The sequence below is a fragment of the Chionomys nivalis genome, chromosome 1 (assembly GCF_950005125.1).
Source record: "Chionomys nivalis chromosome 1, mChiNiv1.1, whole genome shotgun sequence".
NCBI lineage: Eukaryota > Metazoa > Chordata > Mammalia > Rodentia > Cricetidae > Chionomys > Chionomys nivalis.
The window spans coordinates 80,071,325-80,083,925 of record NC_080086.1 but is presented as its reverse complement, the minus strand read 5'-3'; the positions used below and the strand labels follow the sequence as shown (position 1 = coordinate 80,083,925).

General features: G+C 42.8%; 1 pseudogene; it reads right to left on the bottom strand.

Annotated features, from left to right (window-relative positions):
* Nucleotides 1–7,432: 7,432 nt before the first annotated feature.
* On the bottom strand, nucleotides 7,433–7,583 carry LOC130889944 (U1 spliceosomal RNA; annotated as a pseudogene).
* Between the last annotated feature and the right edge of the window lie 5,018 nt (nucleotides 7,584–12,601).

Below are 12,601 nucleotides of genomic sequence, written 5' to 3'. Positions count from 1 at the left end.
TCTCCACATACATAAACCAGGCAGAGGAAGCTGCGATCCCAGCATATGGGAAGGTGGAGGCAGGAGGATCACTGTAAGTCTGAGGCCAATCTGATCTACACAGGGAGTTCCGCTCCTTCCACCCCACCAGTGTGCACAGACTGTCTCAGCAAACAAACCGAAGGAAATTGTAACCCTTCATAGGCTTAGTGACTCCTAAGAGCGAGCTCTATGTTCCCTGCAGTTCAGTCCTCGTCACGGAGACACTGAGAGTAAATAAAGAAGGAACAGGAACAGGAGAGATGGTTCATGGTTTGAAGATTTTACTGCTCCTGCCCAGGGCCTGGGTTTGGCTCCGAGCACACAACACAGGTGGCTCACAACTGCCAATAACTTCAGTTTCAGGGGACCAGACATGCTCTGACCTCCCCAGGTCACACATGTTTTGCAGGTGCGCACGCACACACACACACGCATAGAGACTGAATAACACGACACCTGCTCTCAGCCACCCCCCCCCCCCCCCGATTCTTTGAACATATCCAGCCTTTCTGGAAAACATTCGTTTTTATTTTTGGCTTTGGTTTTGTTTTTGTATTTGAGATATGGTCGTGCTATGTAGCCCAGGATGGCCTGGCTCACTATGTACACAAGTGTCACCTCAAGTTTGGTGAGATTTCTTGCCTCTGCCTCCCTTGGGTGGCTTCTTGGTTTTGTTTTGGTGGGAAAGTCTCATCTAGTCAGGGCAGGCCTTCAACATGTGATCCTCTGGCTTCTACCGTCAGTGTTGTGGCTATAGGTCTGCATCACATTGCCCAGCACGAGTCTCAGATCTGTCTGAAGATAAAAAAGGAGACTGTATAATAATTATCTTTCGAGAGTGGTTGTAGTGACTAAATGAGGTAGCAGGTGAAGTTACTGGCGCATAGTAAAGTTCAATACTGGGAACAGAGCCATGTGGATTCAGCGTTCGAGGCCAATGTAGTCTACATAGTGAGACCCTGTCTTCAAGAAGCTAAACGAGTGAATAAGTGAATAACACAGAAAAAATGTTAAGTAATATGGACAAATCTTACCTTACTCAGCTTTATCTGGGCAGTGAGAGCTGGAACCAGCTTGCGCACGGAGGGCTTTCAGAACTACTGCTTTCTCAAGATCTGCCAACAGAGGGCAGCATTATAAACCAGGCAGCCCCGAGTGCTGATTTTACCTCTGCTGCCTGTGAAGCTGTGCAACTTTACGACCGTGACTTCATGTCTCTGAGCCTCAGTATCTCTTCTGTAAACTATGGTAGACTAAAACAAAGTACTTAAAAGAAGAGGTTTACCCTGGCCCCTCTCAGATATTTGGTCAGGAGTTCCAGGCTCTTCACCACCCTGGCCTGACTCCTCTGTTATGTAACCTGGGAAAGCACACTGGCCTCTTTAGGTTCTTCTCTGGAAGTCTTTGTCTAGACTGACATTTAGAACTACCAGGGACAGAGAGGGGCAGCCTTTAAAATCTCCATATAAAGGATAGAGAGTATCTGTGAATAGTGAATGTCAAAGTCAAGCTAGCAAATGACGGGAGGAGATGTAATTCAGTTGGCAGTGGGCTTCCCAGCTTGTGAAGCCCTGGGTTCAATGTGATCTCAGCACTGGGGAGGTAGCAGCAGAAGGATCGGAAGTTTGAGGTCATCCTTGACTAGTGAGTTCAAGACCAGCATGGGCAACATGAGACCCTGTCTCAACAACAACAGCAGCAGCAGCAGCAGCAGCAACAACAACAAGACAGCAAATGCATCCGGAGAAGAGAAGTCAGGAGGACCAAGCATTCAAGGCCAGCTGAGCTGCACAGTGAATCTCTGTCTTAAAACTTTTAGCAGACATTTGGACTGAAGTCCAAATTCAAAGTCAACTTACAAAAAATAGAATCAACATTGCCTCTCTACAGCAGCAATAACTAACCAGAAAAATAGTAAACAGTAAAAATAAGATCTGCAACAGCAGCAAACAAGTTAAAAGATGTCGCCCTACTCTGCTTTCCATGGTTGTGAAGGGATCATGACTGGGATGGCTGTTCTTGTTGTCAGTCTGGCTACATCTGGAATTAACTTAAACCTAAAGACTGGGCACACATGTGAGGGACTTTTTTTTATTAATTAAATCATTAAAAGTAGGAAGACCCCCTTCTAATCCAGATCTTTGAAGTGTGGGGAGGTCCATCTTATAGCTGGGCCACACCTTATGGGGGCCATCCATACAAAGCACATGGAAGAAGGAAATCCCTTCTCTTTGCCTGCTTTCCCTCACTCTTTCTGACAACTTCATTCTTGCACTGAGATTCTACTTCTTTGAGGTTTCTGCATATACTGAAGACCAGTTGAGACATCCAGTTTTGTGGAGTGAACAACTACTGGATTCTTGAACCTTCTGTTGGTAGACAGCCATTGTTGGACTAGTTGTACCACAGCCTGTAAGCCATTCTAATAAACACCCTGACTAATACTAGGACCAGAAGCAACCTAGGGAGTAGAAGGATTATTTAGCTTACAGGTCCCAATCACAATCCATCATTGAGGAAGCCAAGGTAGGAACTCAAGCAAAGCATGAACTGGAAAGCAGGAACTGAAACAGTGACCATGGAGGAACACTACTTTACTGATTGGCTCTTGTTTTGTTTTGTTTTAATACAGCCTAGTACCACTTGTTCAGGGTGGCACTGCCCAACAGGGGGCTAGGCCTTCTTATATCAACCAAGAAAATGTTCCAAAGATATGTCCATAGGCCAACCTGATGGAGGCCTATTTTCTCAGTTGAGATTTCTTCTTTCAGATGAACTGAGCTTGTATCAAGTTGACAAAAAACAAACAAACAAAATCTAATGAACACAGATATGGAAAATGATTTTGCTTGATGATTGCTAGTAAAGGACAGAGGGAAACAATCCTGATTATGGAAAAACATTTCATGCTCTCAGAGTAGTTGACTCAACACTGTAACGATGCCAGCACCCCACAGTTCACCTACATATTCAATGCAATACCAGCCAAATACAAATTAAGAAAATACTAGCTTAATAGTAGACAGGTTCAATTTGAAGACTATTAAACAGGGTGTGGTGATGCATATCTTTAATCCTGGCACTTCGGAGGCAGAGGTAGGCAGATCTCTTGTGAGTTTGAGGCTGGCCAGGGCAACATGGTGAGACTTTGTCTTAATTAAAAAGAAAAAGAAAAACAAAAACAAAAACCAAAAACTAGGGTCCTTGTACTTCTCAATGTTAAAGTATTCTACACAGTTTAATAGTAAAACAGCATCAGTGTGCTGGCTTGTTTTATGTCAACTTGACACAAGCTAGAGTCAGTTACGTGAAAGGAGAAAACCCCACTGAGAGAATGCCTCCATGGAATCAGGCTGCAGACAAGCCTGTAGTGTAAACAGATGTTTCCCTGTCCCAACTGCCCAGTCCCAAAAAATCACTCAGAAGCTTGTAATAATTATAAATGCTAGGCTGATAGTTCAGGTTTATTACTAACTAGCTCTTACATTTTAAGTTAACCCATATTCCTTATTTATGCTCCATTGCCTTTATTAGCAAGGTATATTCATTTCCCACTATCTCTGTATCTGGCTGGAGACTCTCTCTCCCTGCCCTTCTCCTTTCCATCATCCTTAGTCTGGTTACCCTGCCTATACTTCCTGCCTGGCTACTGGCCAATCAGCATTTTATTAAACCAGTTCGAGTGACAAATCTTTACAGTGTACAAGAGGATTATTCCACAGAATATCCCACTTTTTGTCTAGTTAAAAGAAAGGTTTTAACTCTAACATAGTAAGATTATATACAACAAAACAGTATCAAGTAAGAATAATAGTTACAATACCCAGTCTATTTGTATATGATAAAATTAGAGAAAATACTCTATTATCTATCTAATCTTTGTGAGTCTGAAGTTTTGTACTTAATTTATCTTTTGTTATAACTAAAGAAAACTATAACTATCTAGTTTATAACTCTATCAAAGACCCAATAAGGGTGAAATGTCACCTAATGGCAGGGACATATTGCTGCCTGGACAATCACCCCAAAGTTCTTCTGTAACATTGGGGAATCCACCTTTGGTCTGCATGCCTAGTATATCTGACAGACTTTCCTGTGAAGCAGAGAATTTTTTTGAGACAGAGTTTCCCTGTCTTTGGATAATTTTAAAGCCTGTCCTGGAACTCACTCTGCAGACCAGACTAGCCTTGAACTCACAGAGATCTGCCTGCCTCTGACTCCCAAGTTTCAGGGTTAAAGGCATGCACCATTACCACCCAACATGAAGCAGAGAATTTTGAAGGACTGTCTTACCTTGTCTTGGCAAAGTTCAGCAATTGCCCTTTTTTGTGTCCTGCTTATTTGAATAATAACTGTCAGCAATTGAGGCCATGCCTGTGCTGCTGGTCTTGGATTCTATAAGAAAGCAGGCTGAGCAAATCATGGGGAGTAAGCCAGTAAGCAACACCCATCTATGGCCTCTGCATCAGTTCCTGCCTCCGGGCTCCTGTCCTGTTTGAGTTCTTGTCCTCACTGCTTTTGATGATGAACTGTTTTATGGAAGTGCAAGTAAAATAAATCCTTTCCTCCACAAGTTGATTTTGGATCATGGTGTTTCATCACAGCAATGTTAAATCTAAGACAGTTGGGGAAAGGAACAGAGTGGACAGAGGGTCTCTAGGGATAATCTTAGGCAAACAACCTAAGTTTATATAGAGATTTAGTAAATGAGAAAATGAGATTACTCAGAAGATTTAAAATGGTTTAATGTAAGAAAAGAATAGAATAAAATCCAGAATTCAGATATAAAACATTATTTCAAATAGACTGAATATTGGAATGTGTATTATAAGAATGTTTATAACAGAAAAATGAGGATAGACTTTGAAGCATGATTAATAAAACTCAGAGAGAGAAACTGGGGTTCAACCTTAAGACCAGAAAAGCAAAGCAGCCAGCCACTGCCTCTTCCCTTGACCTCAGTTTGAAATGGCCATCCTGCCTCCAGGAATCTCAAAATGAGACTGAGACTGAGAGCTGTCTCCTCCCACTTCATAATCCTCTCTATGACTGGGATTAAAGGCATGTACCATCCAGTTTCTATGGCAACTAGTGTGGGTACTAAGATTAAAAATGTGTGTTACCACTGCCTGGTCTGTAAGGCTGACCAGTGGGGCTGTTTCACTTTCTGGTCTTCAGGCAAGCTTTATTTATTAAAATACAAATAAAATACCACTACATTGCCAGTAGTTGGCTGCTTTGCTTTCCTGGTCTTTAGGTTGAACCCTAATTTCTCTCTCTGAGTTTTATTAATCATGCTTAATTTGGTGCCTAACTTCTGGGATACAAATTTATGAAAAAGCTGTTTGTCTGAGACCTTTTACCCACTGGTATAGGCCAGAGCTAGACCAAATTCTAGCCACCTGGATTTGGGACAAAAATTAGCATGTCCAACTCCCATCTGCCCCCATTTAGCTTCCACATAAAGATGGAAAATACACAGAGAATGTGGATACTGTATGTTATTGTGTTGTCTTTGAGTTGTTTGACTGCTAAGGAAGGAGCAACAGCTGCTAAAAGAATTTGATTATAAATGCTGCTAGATTAATCTAACCTATATATTTTGAAAATGCTTTGATTTTTAAAATCTAAGTCAAAAGATGTGTTGCTTTGGAGAAGAGGTTTTTGCTTTTGTTTCCATAGGAAAGGAGATTCTGTTGATTCATTCTTGGTTAAGAAAAATAAGTTTTGACCAAGGAAGACCCCCTGAAAAATCTTTAATGGGAGTAGATGGCCCAGATGTTTGGTTGGAAGTAAGACCCCCATATCCAAGGAGTATGGGATGTTTGGTCAGAAGCATCACCCCAGCCCCTGGCATCCATTTCAAGCCCCCTCCCTTGGGAGTTGCCGTAGTCCGAACTCTGCCTCTGGGAAAGCCTGCCAAGATGTGATCATTCTCCAGGGAGGGTCAAGAAAGCCCATCAACTGGTGACCCCTCCCCAGGGAGGGTCAGGATCACTCCCATAAGCTATTTAAATTGACCCCCAGAGAAAGAATATGTGGTCTCCAGGTTTCACATGGTCTCCCCTTTCCTCTCTTCCCTTACCATGTTTTCCCGGGGCTACCCAGGAGCATTGCATTAAACATGGGCATCTTTTATTTGGTCTAATTTGGTCTGATTGGAATTATTTGTGTCAGTGGAAACGCTCATCTAAGAAATATTTCTAACAATGAAAACATCAGGAAAAACAACTAAGATAACCCCAAAAAACCCTCTGATAAATCTGCTTATATGAAAATTGAGAGCTTTGTGTTTGGCAAAGAAAATAAGGGACATAGTGGCTGCTATAACCTGCTGTCCTGGTCTGTCACCTGGGTACCCTGTTCCTTTAAGAGACAAGCCCCGCCCACTCCCACCCTCCTCCTCTTGGGCCTGCTCTTTCTCTTCCCATCCCTCTTCTGAAGAGGTAACTACTGCCTGTTTCTTTTCCCCTTCTCCATTTCCTTTCCCCTCCATAACCCACTAAATAAACTCTACACCCAGACTCTCTCTGCATGGCATATTTATCTGTCTCTCATCCACCATGTTCTCCCATCCCCAAGGGGACCTGCCGCTACCCCTCATGTGATGGCCACCCCTCGTGGGACTGGCCTCGGGTCACTCATATGTCTTTATAAATGATAACAGTGACAAATATCAGGTTGCACAAATGTATTTTCAAATATTTAAGTAGTAAGAAATCACTGTCTAAAGTACATAAGAAGCTCTGTAAATCAACATAAAAATACAGGAACTGTCAGGCAGTGACAGCACACACTTTTATTTTTTTTATTTTTTTTTTATTTTTATTTATTTATTTATTTATTTTTTTAAGGCTGGTCAAGTGAAGCAGTGGGAGTGGAGAAGGAACAAAGAAATCTGTAACTGGTTGTGATCAATTAGTTGTAAACACCACTACTCTCGGACCAACCCAGCACACACTTTTAATCCCAGCATTTGGGAGGCAGAGACAGGAGGCAGAGACAAGGCTAGTCTGGTCAGAGTGAGTCCCAGGACAGTCAGGGCTACACAGAAAAACCCTGTCTCCCCTCCCCCAAAAAAGACTAAACAAGAAAGAAAGACAGGAACTGTAGTAGAAATGCATGTAATGGCCGCGAACAGGTGGGAAGACGTGGTAGAGGACACAAAGGTAAATAAACTAATAACAATCATAGAAATACAAACTAAAAGGATGGCAGAAAACATCTTTTAATATTATAAGTGTGTTTGTGTTATGAGAATACCACACTATACACGTAGAAATCAAAGAATGTGTAGGAATTAGTTCTCACCTTCCGCCATGTGGGTCCTGGTGTTTGAACCCAGATTGTTAGGCTTAGCAGTAAGTACCTTTAGCTGCTGAACCATCTTGTATCTACCCCACCCCCACTCCAAGGGAGAGCATGAAGGCAGTCTTGCACTATTACAAATTACGCAGTCGAGTTTCCTGCATTTGGGGAAATCACATCCAGAGTGCAAGGGATACACTTCGCCCTGGGAAAACCACTTTGTGATTATGGTGCATCCCCTGCCAGGTAAGTTTTGTATTTACCTCTTTTGTGAGATTTTTCATATAACCCTGAAAATATTTATCGAGTCCTATTTATACAAGACAGCATTTTAGACACCTGAGATGAAGCGTCGGACACAAAAAAAGGTCTCCACCCTCAAGACACTTGTTTTCAAAGGATCAACAGTAGATATAATTGACATGTCAACTATACAGTATCCCAGGCCATAGGTATTCAGAAAAGAAAAGTCAAACAAGGCAAGGGGATTCTGAAAGCTGTGCAGTGATGCTTTATTTTGTATTATGTAGAGACAGAACTGTGGGCTTCCCTGAGAAGGCAGTTTACAGGAAAGAAGCTAAGCACATAGTTTTCAGAAAGAAGAATAAGCCAAGGCAAAGGCCCTGTGGCAGAAGCATGCTAGGAAGGCAGCGAGATTGGCATCATGTGAAAACACGGGAAGTGGCGGGTAAACCTGGAGAAGAGGGGATCATGGCTGGGCATCAGATCACGTGGGAACTTGGGGCCATTTATCTGGACTTAAGGTTTTTCTCTGAGTGAAAAGGGTTTGGAGTTTTGTCTGTTTTGGGGACAGGGTCTCATGTAGCCAAGGTTGGCTTTAAGCTTGCTGTGTAGTTAAGGATAAACTTGAACGTTGAGTTTTCCTGCCTCCTGAGTGCTAGGATTACAGACATGGACTGGCATGCTCAGTACACTCAGCATGCATGGTTTACGTGGTCCTGGGGCTTCATGCATGCCAGACGAGCACGTTGCTAACCAAGCTACTTCCCCAGTCCCAGAACCAGGAAAGAGGGTGTCTTCAGGTGAGGCAGCAGAAGCCATGATCCTGATGCCTGTGGTATCAAGCCTATTGTGGGAGTCTCTGAACCTTTTCCTGATTGCCCAGGCTCCGCAGCTGGAAGATGGAAAGCACAGTTCTGCAGGGATTGGGGTGGGGGACTGTAGCTGGTCTTCTAGGCATGGGAAGCTAGACGGAGGAGGGAAGAACAGTACAACAGCCAGGGACCCACTTCAAGCTTAATTATCTAGCAGTAGAAAGTATTATTCAGTGGCCAGGTGTGGCAGTACAGTTAGGAGGCAGAGGGCTTGACTTCCAGCCTGGCTGTATAATGAGCCTGTCTTAGGGAAAGGAGTAGCAGTGAGAACAGACCTGTAAAGTGGAGCCTTTCCTGCTAGCTGATTCCCACGCCACACTTGCCTGGCAGAGGCTGTAAGCCCTTGGTCTTGGACTCTTAGCAACCTTCTAGCCTCTGGGCTCTGTTGCTACCTGCCTCCCTGGAGCTAGTCTGATGAATGAATATCCCGTTCTGTCAGGCCCAGATGAAATGGATTCTTCTGTCTCCAGCTGCACCACACCCTTGCACTGCCTCCCACTGCGTTCTGGCTTCTGGTCTAGACAAGACAGTTTTTGTGCTCATTTGCATAGCAGAGATTATTGATATCAGTCAGATCCCCAGTGAACAAATGCTCAAACCCGTCTCAGCCCGGGTTCTCAGCTTCAGTCCCAGCCCAGCTTCAGTCTCTTTTTCTAGGCGGTGTCGTCCCTTTCTATAGAGGAGTTGCATCCAGCCAACGTCCCCATGAATACCACTGGTGACTTGAATCCCATGGAGATGACTCAGTTATCCATCACACATCCTGAGCAGCAGGGGGAAATGAACCTACGTGCCCTCACTACACAAGTATGTGCACATGAGCACACACACATACACACACAGCACATAGACAGACAAATGTAAATGATTTCTACAAAAAGAACATATTAACCTGGGCAGGAGAGATGACTCAATGATCAAGAGTACTTGCTGCTCTTCCAGAGAATTTGAGTTTGTTCCCAGCACCCACAATAGGTGGCTTACAACCACCTGTAACCCCAGGTCCTGGGTATCTGATGCCTTCTCTGACTTCTGTGGGCAACTGCACACATGTGGAACATACATACATACATATAAAAATAAGTAAGACCTTTATATGTATATATACAGGTACCTTTATATATATACACATATATGTGCATATACCTGCATATATACATGTTTACATATATATGCATTGTGTGTATATATACACCAAAATTTAACTCATACAATGATCCTGGCAGTCCCATTTATCACTGATTTGCTTTGGAGAGTTTGCTTTTCTAAGATTTAACATAAGTAAAATCATACAGTAGGCACGTTTTTTTCTATGTGACAAATTTTTTCAGCCTAACATTTTTAGCTCATCATTTCATTGTATGCACCTACCTTTAAGTCCCTTCCTTTTTATTAATGAGATTCCATTTTACAGATACGGGGAAATTTGCTACGAAAATACCTGTTTGAGTTATTTTTGGGTTTTGGTATATTATAAATTATATTATCCAGGGTTCTCTATTAAAGAGAACTGACAGAATGAATATTATATATTATGAATATATATATATATGTATGTACGTTTGTATGGGATTTATTAGATTGGCTTACAGGATGCGGTCTGGGTAGGTAGTTCAACTGTGGCAGACTGAAGTTCAACGGAAAGGTTAGGAGTCCATTAGTTGTTCAGTCCATGAAACTGGATGTTTCTGTAGTCCCAATCTGATGGTGAAGGCCTGGAGGATTCCTGAGAGCTGCTGCTGGTCTTCAGTTCATGTTGGAATCGCAGAGAATTTGTGATGGAATGCTGCAGCATCCGGACAGATGAACTTGCCAGCCAGGGTGACTACAGGCTCCAAAAAATAAGCTTCTTTCTTCCATGCCCGTTCATCTACGCTGCCACCAGGAGTGCTGCCCACATTTAGTAGAGGTCTTATGGCTTCAAATAATTTGGCCAAGAAAACCCTTCACAGGTGGGTCTATCAGCTTGGGTTTTAGTTGATTCCAGGTATAGCCAAGCTGACAACCAAGATTTGTCATGACATTGAATAAAACACTTAAGAACATTGGTATACAAGTCTGTGAGTAGGTGCTTTCTTGTGTTTCTCTTATGATAACACATAAGAAGAAACTACTGCCTTAAATATATATATACATGTTTAACTTTATAAATAACTGATAGTTCTCTATCAATTATCATTGAGAATTCTACCTTCTTCTTCTTTTTGTGTGTGCGTGTTTTAGGAATGGGGGACAGGGTTTTTCTGTGTAGCCCTGGCTGTTCTGGAACACACTCTGTAGACCAGGCTGACTTAAAACTCACAGAGACTGCCTGTCTTTGCCTCACAAGTGTGAGCCACCACTGCCTGACGACAATCCTACTCTATAAATACAAGAATCTCACTTGCTTTACAGCCTGACAAAATTTGGTGTTGTGAGTTTATTTTGGCTTTTTTTATTGAGTGATAAGTAGAATTTCATTGATTCTTAAAAGTCTTTCTCTTTTCTTTTCCTTTTTTTTTTATTTTGAGAAGCTGGCCTTGAACTTGTAACAATTCCCCTGTCTCAGCCACCCAAGTGCAAGGATTATAAGAATTTTGCTATTTTATTTTAGTTTTTATTCATTTGGTTTTTTTTTTTTTTTTGAGACATGGTTTCTTTTGTTTTATTTTGTTTTGTTTTTTTAACCACCTTAGCTATCCTGGAACTTACTCTGTAGATCAGAATGGCTTCAAACTCACAGAGATCTGAGATCTGCCTACCACTGCCTCCTGGGTGCTGGGATTAAAAGCTGTAGTGAGAGCAGTGGGCCTGGATCCCAGCTAGCTTACCCCCGAAATAACAACACACAAATTGTATTCTTTTAAACACTACTTGGCCCATTAGCTCTAGCCTCTTACTGGCTAATTCTCACATCTTGATTAACCCATTTCTATTAATGTATGTAGCACCACGAGGTGGTAGCTTACCGGGAAAGATTCAGCATGTCTGACCTGGTGGCTGACTCCATGGCTGCTGACCTGGAGAGGAGAAGCATGGTGTCTGTCTCACTGCCTTCTTCCTCCCAGCATTCTTTTCTGTCGACTTCACCTACCTAATTTTCTGTCCTATCAAAGGGCTAAGGCAGTTTCTTTATTAACCAATGAAACAACAGATAGATAGAAGACCCACCTACATAAAAAAGCATTGTGCCCCAATGCCCAGCACAGTATTAGAACTTCTAAAGACTTAAGAATGTTAAAGGTTAGACTGTGTTTTGTGTTATGAGATGCGGTGGACAAAGGAAGAAAGGCTATGGTTTAAAAGGCAATGTGTGGCGGTGTTGGAGTCTTTGCAGAATGGCCCTGGAAGCCAGTGGTGAGGCTGTTATGGTGAAGCCTAAGTTGCAGTGGAGACTGTATGCGTTGGAGATGCCAGGACTATGAGACATCTGCAAAGAAGGGGCCTGTGCAGAATGGAGGCGGCCTAAGAGGAGAAGCTACGTGTGTTTAAGCAGCACAGCTGGAGGTGTGCAGCTGCCCAGGCCTTTGGAGCCCATTTAATTACATTATAAACCCCACGTGAAAGCTGGGAGGTGGTGGTGCACGCCTTTAATCCCAGCATTTGGGAGGCAGAGGTAGGCAGATCTCTGAGTTCAAGGCCAGCCTGGTCTACAGAGTGAATTCCAGGACAGCCTCTAAAACTACACAGAGAAACTATCTCGAAAAACAAGCAAGCAAACAAACAAAAAAACCCAGACGATATACATGAAGTTGAGGGATTTGATATTTGCTCTGGTGGATTTAAACATTTTTTAAAATTTATTTTTTGTGTATGGGTCTTTTGTCTGTATGTCTGTCTGTGTACCACATGTGTGCTGAGTGCCCAGAGAGGGCCAAAGAGGGCATCAGATGCCCCGAAACTGGAGTTAAAAACTGTTGTGCTGTCATGTGGGTACTGGGAACCAAAAACTGGTCCTCTAGAAGAGCAGCAAGTGCTGTTAACCACTGAGCCACCTCTCTAGCCACAAAGTATCCCCTGCCCCTTTCATAGAGAGAGTTTCACTATACAGCCCTGGACCACCTAGAACTGTGCAAATTAGGTTTACCTTGGACCCATAGAAATCCACCTGCCTCTGCCTCCCAAGTCTTGGGATTAAAGGCATATACCATACCTAGTCTGAGAGTACCTTTGATCCT